An 11,307-nucleotide genomic window follows, 5' to 3' on the forward strand; every position below is an offset into this window, starting at 1 on the left:
TGCCCCTCCTCTCCTGCTTCTCTAGCTCCGCCCTCAACTATCTTACATCTACATAGGAGTAATGACTGTTTAAGTCTATGGGACTTCCTTCAGAGTAGACCTACCTTCACAGAATATCAATCTTCAGCAAATATTTGGTCCCTTGGCAGAATGACATGAATGCCAATCCACTCCTCACTCATTCCTCATCCAGTCACCAGTGCAGAATTTCCTATTTAATTTTGTTTATTTTTGTAAACGTTTTTTATAGGTGCCTTTGCAGATGACCTCATTTTGATGTTGGGCTGGGGGGGAAAAAGAGAGAAATAATTTTTATATGTAGATATTTAAAATGACAAAAAAAAGAACTCAAGCTGTGTTTAAATTATGTTTTTTATGTTTGGAGGAGTTTTCTTCACTGGGGAAGAATATGTTTGTAATAAAGCTGTTTCGTGCCGATTTCCTCCCCACCCGAGTTCCTTGTATAAAAAATGTGGCGGGAGAGAAATGGCCCACTGGGCGCCCTGTATTTCTTTCTTTCCTGTGTTAAGGGCATAATATACCCCTTTCCCCTCTCTAGGCAACTTCCCTAAATATTTCCTTATCCTGTTTTATGCCTTTCTTCTTTGATGTCAAAAAGAACCAATTGTCCCAATTCGTGGTTTAATTCTTTTTAAACAATACCGGTATTTTTCCTTTTTATATATATAATTTATTGCAAAAAAAAAAACCAACAACTCCTTCAATGTTACTTTTACAATATGAAGAGATTATTTAAATAAATTATTGTTTGCGCCATTGTTTGTTGCAGGACAAGGATCTTTGTGTTTCTTTTGGTTGATCCCTATCATTACCCTGTTTTGCAATGAAAGAGTTGAACGAAATGGATAGGAAACTACCAGGCTTGTGCTGGGTCCTTCAAGTGTATTTGTGTCTTCATAGCCTCCTCCAGAATACTTCCATCCATCCATCTATCCATCCTTCCTTCCCTTCTTTTGATCCTTCTCTGGCACCCTCCACGCAGCTAAATAAAATCCCACATTATCTGCTTTGAACTGGGATATATGGTTGTGTGGACTCAGGGCTCTTCCACACAGCCACATAACTTACCATAGTTGGTACCAAGTCACACAGTGGAGTCCTGTGGATATCAGGGCCCTTCCACACAGCCCTATATCCCAGAATGTCAAGGCAGAAAATCCCACAATATCTTTGAACTGGGTGATCTGAGGGCCAAGGTCGCAGGGGGGGGGGGGGGGGAGCGCGGATGAGCTCCCTCTATCAGCTCCAGCTCCCCGTGCAACGACATAAGAGAAGCCTACCACACGGATGGTAAACCATCAAAGCATCCAGGCGTCCCCTGGGAAATGTCTTTGCAGATGGTTAATTCTCTCACACCAGAAGCGACTTTCAGTTTCTCAAGTCTCTCCTGACATGAAAAAATAATAATCTGAGGGCCCTTCCACACAGCCACATAATCCAAAATATGGCAGAAAATCCCACGATATCTGCTTTCATCTGAGTCCACACTACCATATATTCCAGTTCAAAGCAGAAAATGTATATGATTGGTGTATTATATATGGTTGGTATATTATTTTTTGGAAATAAAATATTAAAGCAGATAAAATATTAAATGTGGGATTTTATTCACCTGCGTGGAAGGGGCCTCAGATGACCCAGTTCGAAGCAGAAATTGTGGGATTTTCTGCCTTGATATTCTGGGTTATATGGCTGTGTGGAAGGGCCCTCTATCAGCCACGTTTGATGAAACGGATAGGAAACGGCTCTGGCTTTTTTCTGAGTCCTTCAAACGCATTATATTTCTTCATTTCCTCCAAAACATTATTCCTTCCTTTTTTTCCATCCATCAGGCAAATTTGCAACGAAAGGTTTGTTGAAATGGGTAGGAAACTATCCTACTTTCGCTGTCTTCCACCATCCTTTGATTGCATTTTCTTTCTTCATAACATTCTCCATAATATTATAATAATAATAATAATAATAATAATAATAATAATAATAATACTTTGACTCGGTGCGGCTTACAATATCCATCCTTCCTTCTTTTTGTTGTTCTTTCGTTCTTTCTCTATCAGCCAGTTTTGCAGGGAAAGTGTATTATGAATAGGAACCCACATTCCCTTTGCTTCCTTTCCCTCCTTTCAATCTCATTTGGTTTCTAGCCTTCTCAAAGAATACCCTCTCTCCCTTCTCTTTCAGTCTCCCGCCCTCCCTTTCCCCGAAAATACCCTGCTCCAGTTCTTCCAGCTAAACTGAAACGCCACGTATGCCTCCATCCCTCCTAACGTTGTGAAGCCGCTGTGTGTGTGTTGTGTTGAAAGAAGGCTACCAATCCACCCTTGCATTCTGGGGAGCGGGAGAAGGAGGCCCAGAGTATCTTTATCTTCCCCCAGATGTTCCTCTCCAAAGGGAGGCGAGAAACGCCGGGGCAGCCGCTTCTTTCTTCCACAGACATGCACACACACATACACAACCACAAACACAGCCGCCTCTCCGCCGCCCAGACTGCGCTCTGGCGCCACAGACATGGAGAGGCTCCGGACGGCTCTCTGCGCCCGCATCCAGGAGGTGGAGGCTGAACTTAAGGCTGTAAAAACACAACACACACACACTTACACGAGGCTCCGGTGACTATGATATAGTCGCTTCGGAAAGAGGAAGGAAACCACCCCCAAGCCTTTCCACAAAGCCATATAGCCTAGATTATCCACTATATGGGCTTTGAACTTAATTATCTGAGTCCACACTGCCATATATTGCGGACTTTATACAGTTGTGTAGAAGGAGCCCGTCTCCTTGCTTGGGGTGCCCTTGGTGGTTTTCCATGCTAGGAATGAATTGCGAATTGGTGGATGAGTTTGGCACTATCTCAGAGGAGCCACGCCGCTTACACAAGCAAACACACACACAGGTATAAGGCATGGGATGGATTCTCTATTTTAATTTTTAAAAATGTTTATCTTACCACTGTAAACAACTTCAAAACGGTCTTGTATATATGACTGCCACCGCGTTTACAAAAATCCCCCAACAGGCATATACAGGGTACCCCAAACAATGTACAACCGGCCCTCCTTATCCACGGCTTGTGCTTCCACGGATTCAACCCTCCAGGGTTTGAAGATATTCCATATAAGGCTTAATTTTGCCATTTTACATAAGGGACACCATTTGGAGAGCCATTGTGTACTACTAGACTTGAACATCCACAGGTTTTGGTGTCCATGGGGGTCCTGGAAACAAACCCCAGAAGATACTAAGGGCTCACTGCATACACCCTTTAGCAACTGAAAATTCTGGAAACACACACACAGATATATTCTGGATCTATCTATCTATCTATCATCTATCTAGCCCAGTGGTTCTCAACCTGGGGTCCCCAGATGTTTCTGGCCTACAACTCCCAGGAATCCCAGACAGTTTACCAGCTGTTAGGATTTCTGGGAGTTGAAGGCCAAAAACATCTGGGGACCCCAGGTTGAGAACCACTGATCTAGCCGGTTGTTTTAGAGGCACGTGGCATCCTTGGAGAAGCACCGATTTATTGTGACTTGAGCCATAAAGAATCTGTCTGTCTTTAAGAAGCCACCATACTTGTCTATGTTTTGATAAAGAGCATAGATAATACTAAGACGGAACAAAGGGAAAGACCGAGGGGAGATCATTGCTGAGCCACACTCCGGAGAAAGCTATCTAATTTATGGTGGCATACTTTATAGTAGTGGCCTCCCTCACTCATCTGACCCTCGCCCAAAACCTCCTGACCCAAATAATGCCCTCTAACCTGCAGTGCTGTACAGTGTTGGGCTGTGATTCTGGAGACCTGGGTTGGAATACTCGCTAGGCCATAGAAAACCCATTGGGTGGCCTTGGCCAGTCATACTCACTTGGCCTCAGAGGATGGCAATGATGGGTAACCCCGGGCATTGAAACCCACTGGGTAGTCATGGCAAATCACACTCTCTCGGCAAAGGTGGGCACTCACTAGGTAGCCATGGCAAGTCACACTGCCTTAGAGGATGGCACTGGTGGGCAACCCCTCCATCTGAACAAATCCCTGTGATAGGTCCACCTTTGAGTTGCTAGAAGCCAGAAACTACACAAAGGCAGCACAACAGTAACAAACCTCCATAGGGGCCACAAAGGTTAATTTGACCACTGAAAAGTTGCCACCCCCCAGGACGATTAACCACTCCTGACTGAGAGATCCTCTGGCAAATCCTAAATCCACTGATTCATTTGAAAAATTAATACTGCTTCCCCATAGTCCCAATCCCATTTCGGAAGTCCCTTAAAACCCCTTTCTACACGAATACCCATACCACCCCCTGGTTATTTGTCCATTCCACTTCGTTGCCAGTGTAATGTAGTGTTGGACTGGGAGCCCGGGTTCAAATCTCCCCATCAGTTAAGGAAAACCACTATGTAAACTTGGTCAAAAGCGGGCTAGACTCATCTTAAAATCGCCATGGATTTGAAGGCGTACAGGATATACTCCCCATTACCAGAGTTAAGGAGCCCCCGGTGGCGCAGTGGGGGGGGGGGGGGAGGAAGATTGAAGAACGACAGGTCACATGTTCGAATGGGGGAGAGCCAGTATAGAGCACCCTCTGTTAGCTCCAGCTCCCCATGCGGGGACACGAGAGAAACCTCCCACAAGGATAGCAAAACATCAAAACATCCAGGCGTCCCCTGGACAAGGTCCTTACAGATGGCGACTCACACCAGAAGCGACTTGCAGTTTCTCAAGTCACTCCTGACACAAAAAAGACACTGCCAAGCCATCAAATGCTAATTAAGGTGGTCAGTTGAAACATTCACACCTAGCTCCAGCAGACAAGAGTCCTTTGCCCCACCCTGGTCATTCCACAGATATATAAATCCATTTTCCTACTTTCAACAGACCTCACTCCCTCTGAGGATGCTTGCCATAGATGCAGGCGAAACGTCAGGAGAAAATGCCTCTAGAACATGGCCATATAGTCCGGAAAAACCTACAACACCCACAAAAAAGAGTTATTTCCATTTTTAAAGGAAGCTTAGGGTGCATCTATATTGGAGAATGGCTACAGTTTGATATGACTTTTAACTCAACGCTGTGGCATTCTTGGAGGTGTATGTTGGTGAGGCACTAACACTTTTTGGCAGGCGCTCCTCCCATGATCCCATAGCATTGAGCCAGGGTAATTCAATTGATGTCACACTGCATTCCTTGGGGGTTTTTTTCCCCCCAATTGGACAGCTGCCCTTCATTGCTCCAGAGGGAAACGGATGGTATGGTTAAAAAGAAGCGGAAGGGGATGTTCTTCCCCCCTCTCTGATCCCCATCTTTTAATAAATGGCTGGTGCCCAGAGGCAAAGGTCTCCTTCTTCTGGCGAGGGCAAGCCTGGTGGCTTTGGAGGCCTCTTGGCAGCGGCTCGAGACATGGCACCCAGGGCGACCTTGGCGGGGCAGCCGAGGAGATGTGGGCCTCTCCTTGTTCCCTTCCTCTCCATGCAACAACAGCAGTGGGGCTGAAGGGCCAGCGGTCAGTTTGTTCGGCGAAGAAAGGAGGAGGAGGAAGTGGGGCTGGGAAAGGGAAAGGCGGGCGACTGGAAGAGACAGGGTGATGAAGAGGCCTCACCCCGGGCGCGCCCGAGGCGGGGAAACAGGCCCGCCGGAGCCCACATCACGCAACAGGCCCTGGCACGAAGGAAGGGCGCCGGGTTGGGAAGGAGCGGCGGGTGCATCTCCCCCGCTCCAAACCCACAGCTTGCTCCGCCTTGTTACTACTGCTTTGGTCAAATCGACTCTTTTTAGCTAGGCTATCTCGAATTCGTGCACTTTGACAACACTTTAACTGTCATGGCTCAGTGCTATGGGATTAGTACTTTGGTGGAGCCCACATGGCAATCCCTTGTGCTGGCAGGACTGATGACTTCAAGGTTGGGTTGCTGACCTCAAGGTTGTCAGATTGACTCCAACCCAGAGAGAGCGCGGATGAGCTCCCTCTGTCAGCTCCAGCTCCATGCCGGGACATGAGAGAAGATGGTAAAAACAACCAAAAAAAAAATTCCAGGCGTCCCCTGGGCAACGTCCTTGCAGATAGCCAATTCTCTATACTAGAAGTGACTTGCAGTTTCTCAAGGTGCTCCTGACACGAAAAAAAAAAGTACCGGCAATGTATTGTCGAAGGCTTTCATGGTTGGAATCACTAGGTTCTTGTGGGTTTTTTCGGGCTATAGAGCCATGTTCTAGAGGCATTTCTCCTGACGTTTCGCCTGCATCTATGACAAGCATCCTCAGAGGTTGTGAGGTCTGTTGGAAGTAGGAAAAATGGGTTCATATATCTGTGGAATGGCTGGGGAGGGGCAAGGAGCTCTTCCCTGCTGCAGTTAGGTGTGAATGTTTAGTACCGGCACTTTTTGACCTAAAAAGCCAAGGAACTTGTAAAACTACAAATCCCACGATTCCATAACTATAAACTAATGGCAAACTGCATGTAAGCCTCCCTACTCCCTTCGGGGAGATGGAGTATAAAAATGAAGATGCTATTATTATTATTATTATTATTATTATTATTATTATTATTATTATTATAAACACAACAAGATGAGTCCACAGCAGACAAGATCACTCTGTGGCTGTTGTTTTGGATCATACCTTGGACACTTCCCAAGTGTCTAGGACTGAGTGGCTAACAATGCGTGCAGATCCAAGTAGGGTGGCCTTTTGCAGCTGACAGTTGGTAATTTTGTCAACGCCGATTGTGTTTAAGTGCAGGCCAAGGTCTTTAGGCACTTACTGTTATTATCATCATCATCATCATCATCATCATCATCATCATCATCATCATCATGATCGTTAGAGGAAAAAGTGGGATATAAATAAACATCATCATTGGGTTGCTGTGAGTTTTCCGAGCTGTATGGCCATGTTCCAGAAGCATTTTCTCCTGAGGTTTCGCCCAGATCTATAGCAGGCATCCTCAGAGATTGTGAGGTCTGTTGGAAACTAGGCAAGGGAGGTGTATATACCTGTGGAATGTCCAGGGTGGGAGAAAGAACTCTTGTCTGCTCGAGGCAAGTGTGAATGTTGCAATTGATTAACATTGATTAACATAGAATGGCCTTGCAGCTTCAAAGCCTGGCTGCCTCCTGTGTGGGGGAATCCATTATTGGGAGGTGATTAGCTGACCCGGATTGTTTCTTGTCTGGAATAATAATCACCATCATCTGACAGTGTAGATGCATCCTAGCTGTCACCCTGTCAACCCACGTGCAAAGTAGACTGCCCTGACTCACATTCCAATAATACTTTATTTGTATTCCTCCGCCAAAGTCCCATTCCACACTACAAAATGATTATTCCACTTTCACTCCATTCTTTGGGATCCTGGAGTTTTACTGCTATGGCCACAGCCTAGAGAATCCTGGGATTTCCACTTTTGCAGTTTAGGGAAGGGCGTTTGTGAATTCCTGGGCCTCAGTAAACTACAAGCCACAGAATCCCACCGGATGTTGCCATGGCAGTTAAAGAGAAATAGAATGGTGTAGTGTGGCTGGTCCCATGAAAGCAAAAGAGAAGAGAGCTGGCTGGGCCCCAAGTGCACAGTATGCCAGGCCTTTTCCTTCCACTCTCTTGGGCAACTGGGGGAGGGGCTTCCAGACATCCCAGAACCTGATCCCAGGTTTTCTGTTTATCCCAGATTATCTGGCAGTGCAGACTCATAGAATCCAGTGTAAGGCAGAAAACCTGGGATCATATCCTGGGATGTAGAGCCTGTCAGGAAGGGGCCTGAGCTCTTGCAACACATATACTTACACACTCACACACATAAACCGAGCCTGAGGGGAAGAAAGAAGGCAAAGGCTGGAGAAGCTGGGTATGGGCACAGGCCCCACAACCCAGAAAGGGCTAAGTAAATAACAATGGGCAAGGAATAGGGATGGGAAGGGAAGGAAGATAGAAAGAAAACAAACCTGGAGGAGTGGAAAAGGGAAACAGAAACTTGAGGAAAGGGTTGGGAGGAAGGAGGGGAGGGGGAGAAAGAGGAAGAAGGGAGGAAGATGAAAGGAGGAGTGGAAGTGGGGAAGAAGAGAAGCAAGAACACAGAAGAAAGAGAAAAGGAATAGGAAGGAGGAGGAGGAGAAAGGGAAAGGGGTAAGAGGAGGGAGAGGAAGAAGAGGAGGAGGAAGAGGGGAGGAGGAGGAAGGTAGAAAGAAGAGGAAGAGGGAAGGAGGAGAGGAGGAGGAAGGTAGAAAGAAGAGGGGGAAGAGGGAATGAGGAGAGGAGGAGGAAGGTAGAAAGAAGAGGGGGAGGAAGAGGGGAAGAGGAGGGGAGGAAGAGGGGAGGAAGAAAAGGAGAGGAGGAAGAGGAGGAGGAAGAGGGAAAGAGGAGAGGAGGAGGGTAGGAAGAAGAAGAAGAGGAGATGAAGAAGAAAAGGAGGAAGAGAGAAGGAGGAGAGGAGTAGGAGGAAGGTAGAAAGAGGAGGAGGAGGAGGGAATGAGGAGGGGAGGAGGAGAGGAGGAGGAGGGGAGGAAGAAGAGGAGAGGAAGAAGAGGAGAGGAAGAAGAGGATGAGTAGGAAGAGGGAATGGGGAGAGGAGGAGGAGGGTAAGAAGAAGAGGAAGAAAAGTAGAGGAAGAAGAGGAGTAGGAAGAGGGAATGGGGAGAGGAGGAGGAGGGTAAGAAGAAGAGGAAGAAAAGGAGGAGGAGAAGAGGTGGAGGAGGAGGAAGAGGAAGAGGGAAGGAGGAGGGAATGAGGAGGGTAAGAAGAAGAGGGGGAAAAGGAGAGGAAGAAGAGGAAGAGGAAGGTAGAAAGAAGAGGAGAAGGAAGAGGAGGGTAACAAGAAGAGGAAGAAAAGGAGAGGAAGAAGAGTCGGAGAGCTGAGGAGGGAGGAGGAGCCGGGAGCGTCTCCTGATCCGCCTGAGGCGCGGCACTGGGCCGCGTTTTCCCACACACTGGCTCCCCCTCCCTCCCTCCCTGCGAGACAAGGAGGCCCCTTGTGACCCGTCCATCCATCCGCCCGACTTCTGGGCGAGGACGCTCCCCCTCCCTCTCCCTCCCTCCTCGGCTCTTCCGCGCTCCTTCTTTCCTTGGCGAAGGACTGGACGAAGAATGGGACTGGGAAGCAGGGAGAGACGGCTGTCTCCGTCCCTTCCGCCCCGAACAAGGGCAGCCCTTTTCCACGAGCCCAAGCCTGAGGGGAAAAGTAAGAAGCAGCCCAAAACAGGAGAAGACTCAACCTGGACCTCCCCACACCCCCCCACAAACACACACACAGACTGACACCCGACACGAGTCACTTAAGCGCATGTCTGAACGAGTTGCGGGCATCACTGCGTGCAACAAAGACTTCTCATCAGACCCTTCTGGGGGTCAATCTACACTGTGCAATTAGTGCAGTGTAACTGCCTTGGTCCAAAAGTACAATGGGACACCGGGAGTTGTAGTTTTACAAGGTCTTTCGCCTTCTTTGCCAAAGAGGGCTGGTACCTCTCCAAATTACAGCTCCCATACTTCCACCAAATTGAGTGGTTAAAATGGTGTCAAACTGCATTGCTTTTTAAACTAGACGATACACAAACAGGAAGACAAAGGGCTCTTCCACACAGCCCTATATCCCAGAATATCAAGGCAGAAAATCCCGCAAGATCTGCTTTGAACTGGAATATATGGCACTGTGGACTCAGATAACCCAGGGCTCTTCTACTCAGCCCTATTTCCCAGAATATCATGGCGGAATATCCCACACGACGTGCTTTGAACTGGGTTTTCTTAGTCCACACTCAGATAATGTGGCATTTCCTGCCTTGAAATCCTGAGATTATAGGGCAATGTGGAAGGGCCCACGGTGTGGTTCATTAGAAGCGGGAAATGAAGGAGAAACAACGATCTTTACGCCTCTCAGGCTCCTGGTTTCACCGAAGACAGAATTGGTAAAATCCGGAGTTATTTATATCCTAAATTTTTCCCCAACGCTCATAAAGGTTGATTCCAAGAGACAGAAATGCCCACCGCCAGCTGGTTTTGCATCCCAGGTGGATCAGGGAAAGAACAAGAGCCCCGGGAGGACCTGGAAGGAGAAGAAACGCGGGTATATTTTCCTGGAAAGGAACACAAACATAAAAGAGATCAGGCTCTGAAACATCTTATTTCGCATTCCAAGGAAGGGAAAAGGAAGGGAAAGGGAAACTAATGTTTTGTCGTGCTATTCATTCAATCCCCACTTCATTTCGGAGGTGCGTTGCTTTAAAATACTGCCTTTTTGCCCACGGGAGTCGGGGCAGTTTACAATGCAAAATGTTAGCACGTCTTCATATATATATTATATTATTATTATATATCCCTCTTTTAGAAGAAGTGCTGGCGTGTATATATATAGGACGGAAACACAGGGAAAACTATAATAAATATTAACCATCTTTTAAGCCGCAGTAGCCGCTAATTTCAGACCGAGAAAGGAAGAGATGCGTTAGTTTCCAGCGCTAATATCACAGGGTTGAATCGTAAATCTAGGTTTGAACTGGTTTCGGGATTGAAATGGGATGAGGTCGAGATTTCGAAGGCCAAACTAGGCTCTCCTTGTGGAATTCACCAGGGTCTAAAAGTGAAATCTATCTGTATTGTCGAAGGTGGAATCACTGGGTTGTTGTGTTTTCCAGGCTGTATGGCCATGTTCCAGAAGCATTCTCTCCTGAAGTTTCGCCCGCATCTATGGCAGGCATCCTCAGAGGTGTGAAACCTCACAACCTCTGAGGATGCCTGCCATAGATGCGGGCGAAACTTCAGGAGAGAATGCTTCTGGAACATGGCCATTCACAACCTCTGAGGATGCCTGCCATAGATGCGGGCGAAACGTCAGGAGAGAATGCTTCTGGAACATGGCCACACAGCCCAGAAAACACACAACCACCCAGAAATGTATCTGGTTTATCTCGCCCGCCTTGGTCCAAATAAGACTGAAGCCCAAGTAAACAAAGGCTGGAGCTACCTTGCTATGTAATGCAGTTCACTGCAGTCCAAACCGCATTATATGGCAGTGTAGACCTATAACTCAGAATATCAAGGCAGAAAATCCCACAATGTCTGCTTTGAAGTGGGTTATCTGAGTCCACACTACCATATATTCCACTTCAAAGCAGAAGATTCCAGGGAATTAAATTGGTTCTTCCCAAAGATTACCGTTGCCTTTCATGATGTATTTTAATAATAATAATAATAATAATAATCCTATACATAAAACAAGTCGGGCTTGGAGTGTATCTACACTACAGAATGAATGTAGTTTGGCACCACACCGACTGCCAGGGCTTAGTGCT

Source organism: Anolis sagrei, chromosome 1 (assembly GCF_037176765.1).
Source record: "Anolis sagrei isolate rAnoSag1 chromosome 1, rAnoSag1.mat, whole genome shotgun sequence".
NCBI classification, from domain to species: Eukaryota; Metazoa; Chordata; class Lepidosauria; order Squamata; family Dactyloidae; genus Anolis; species Anolis sagrei.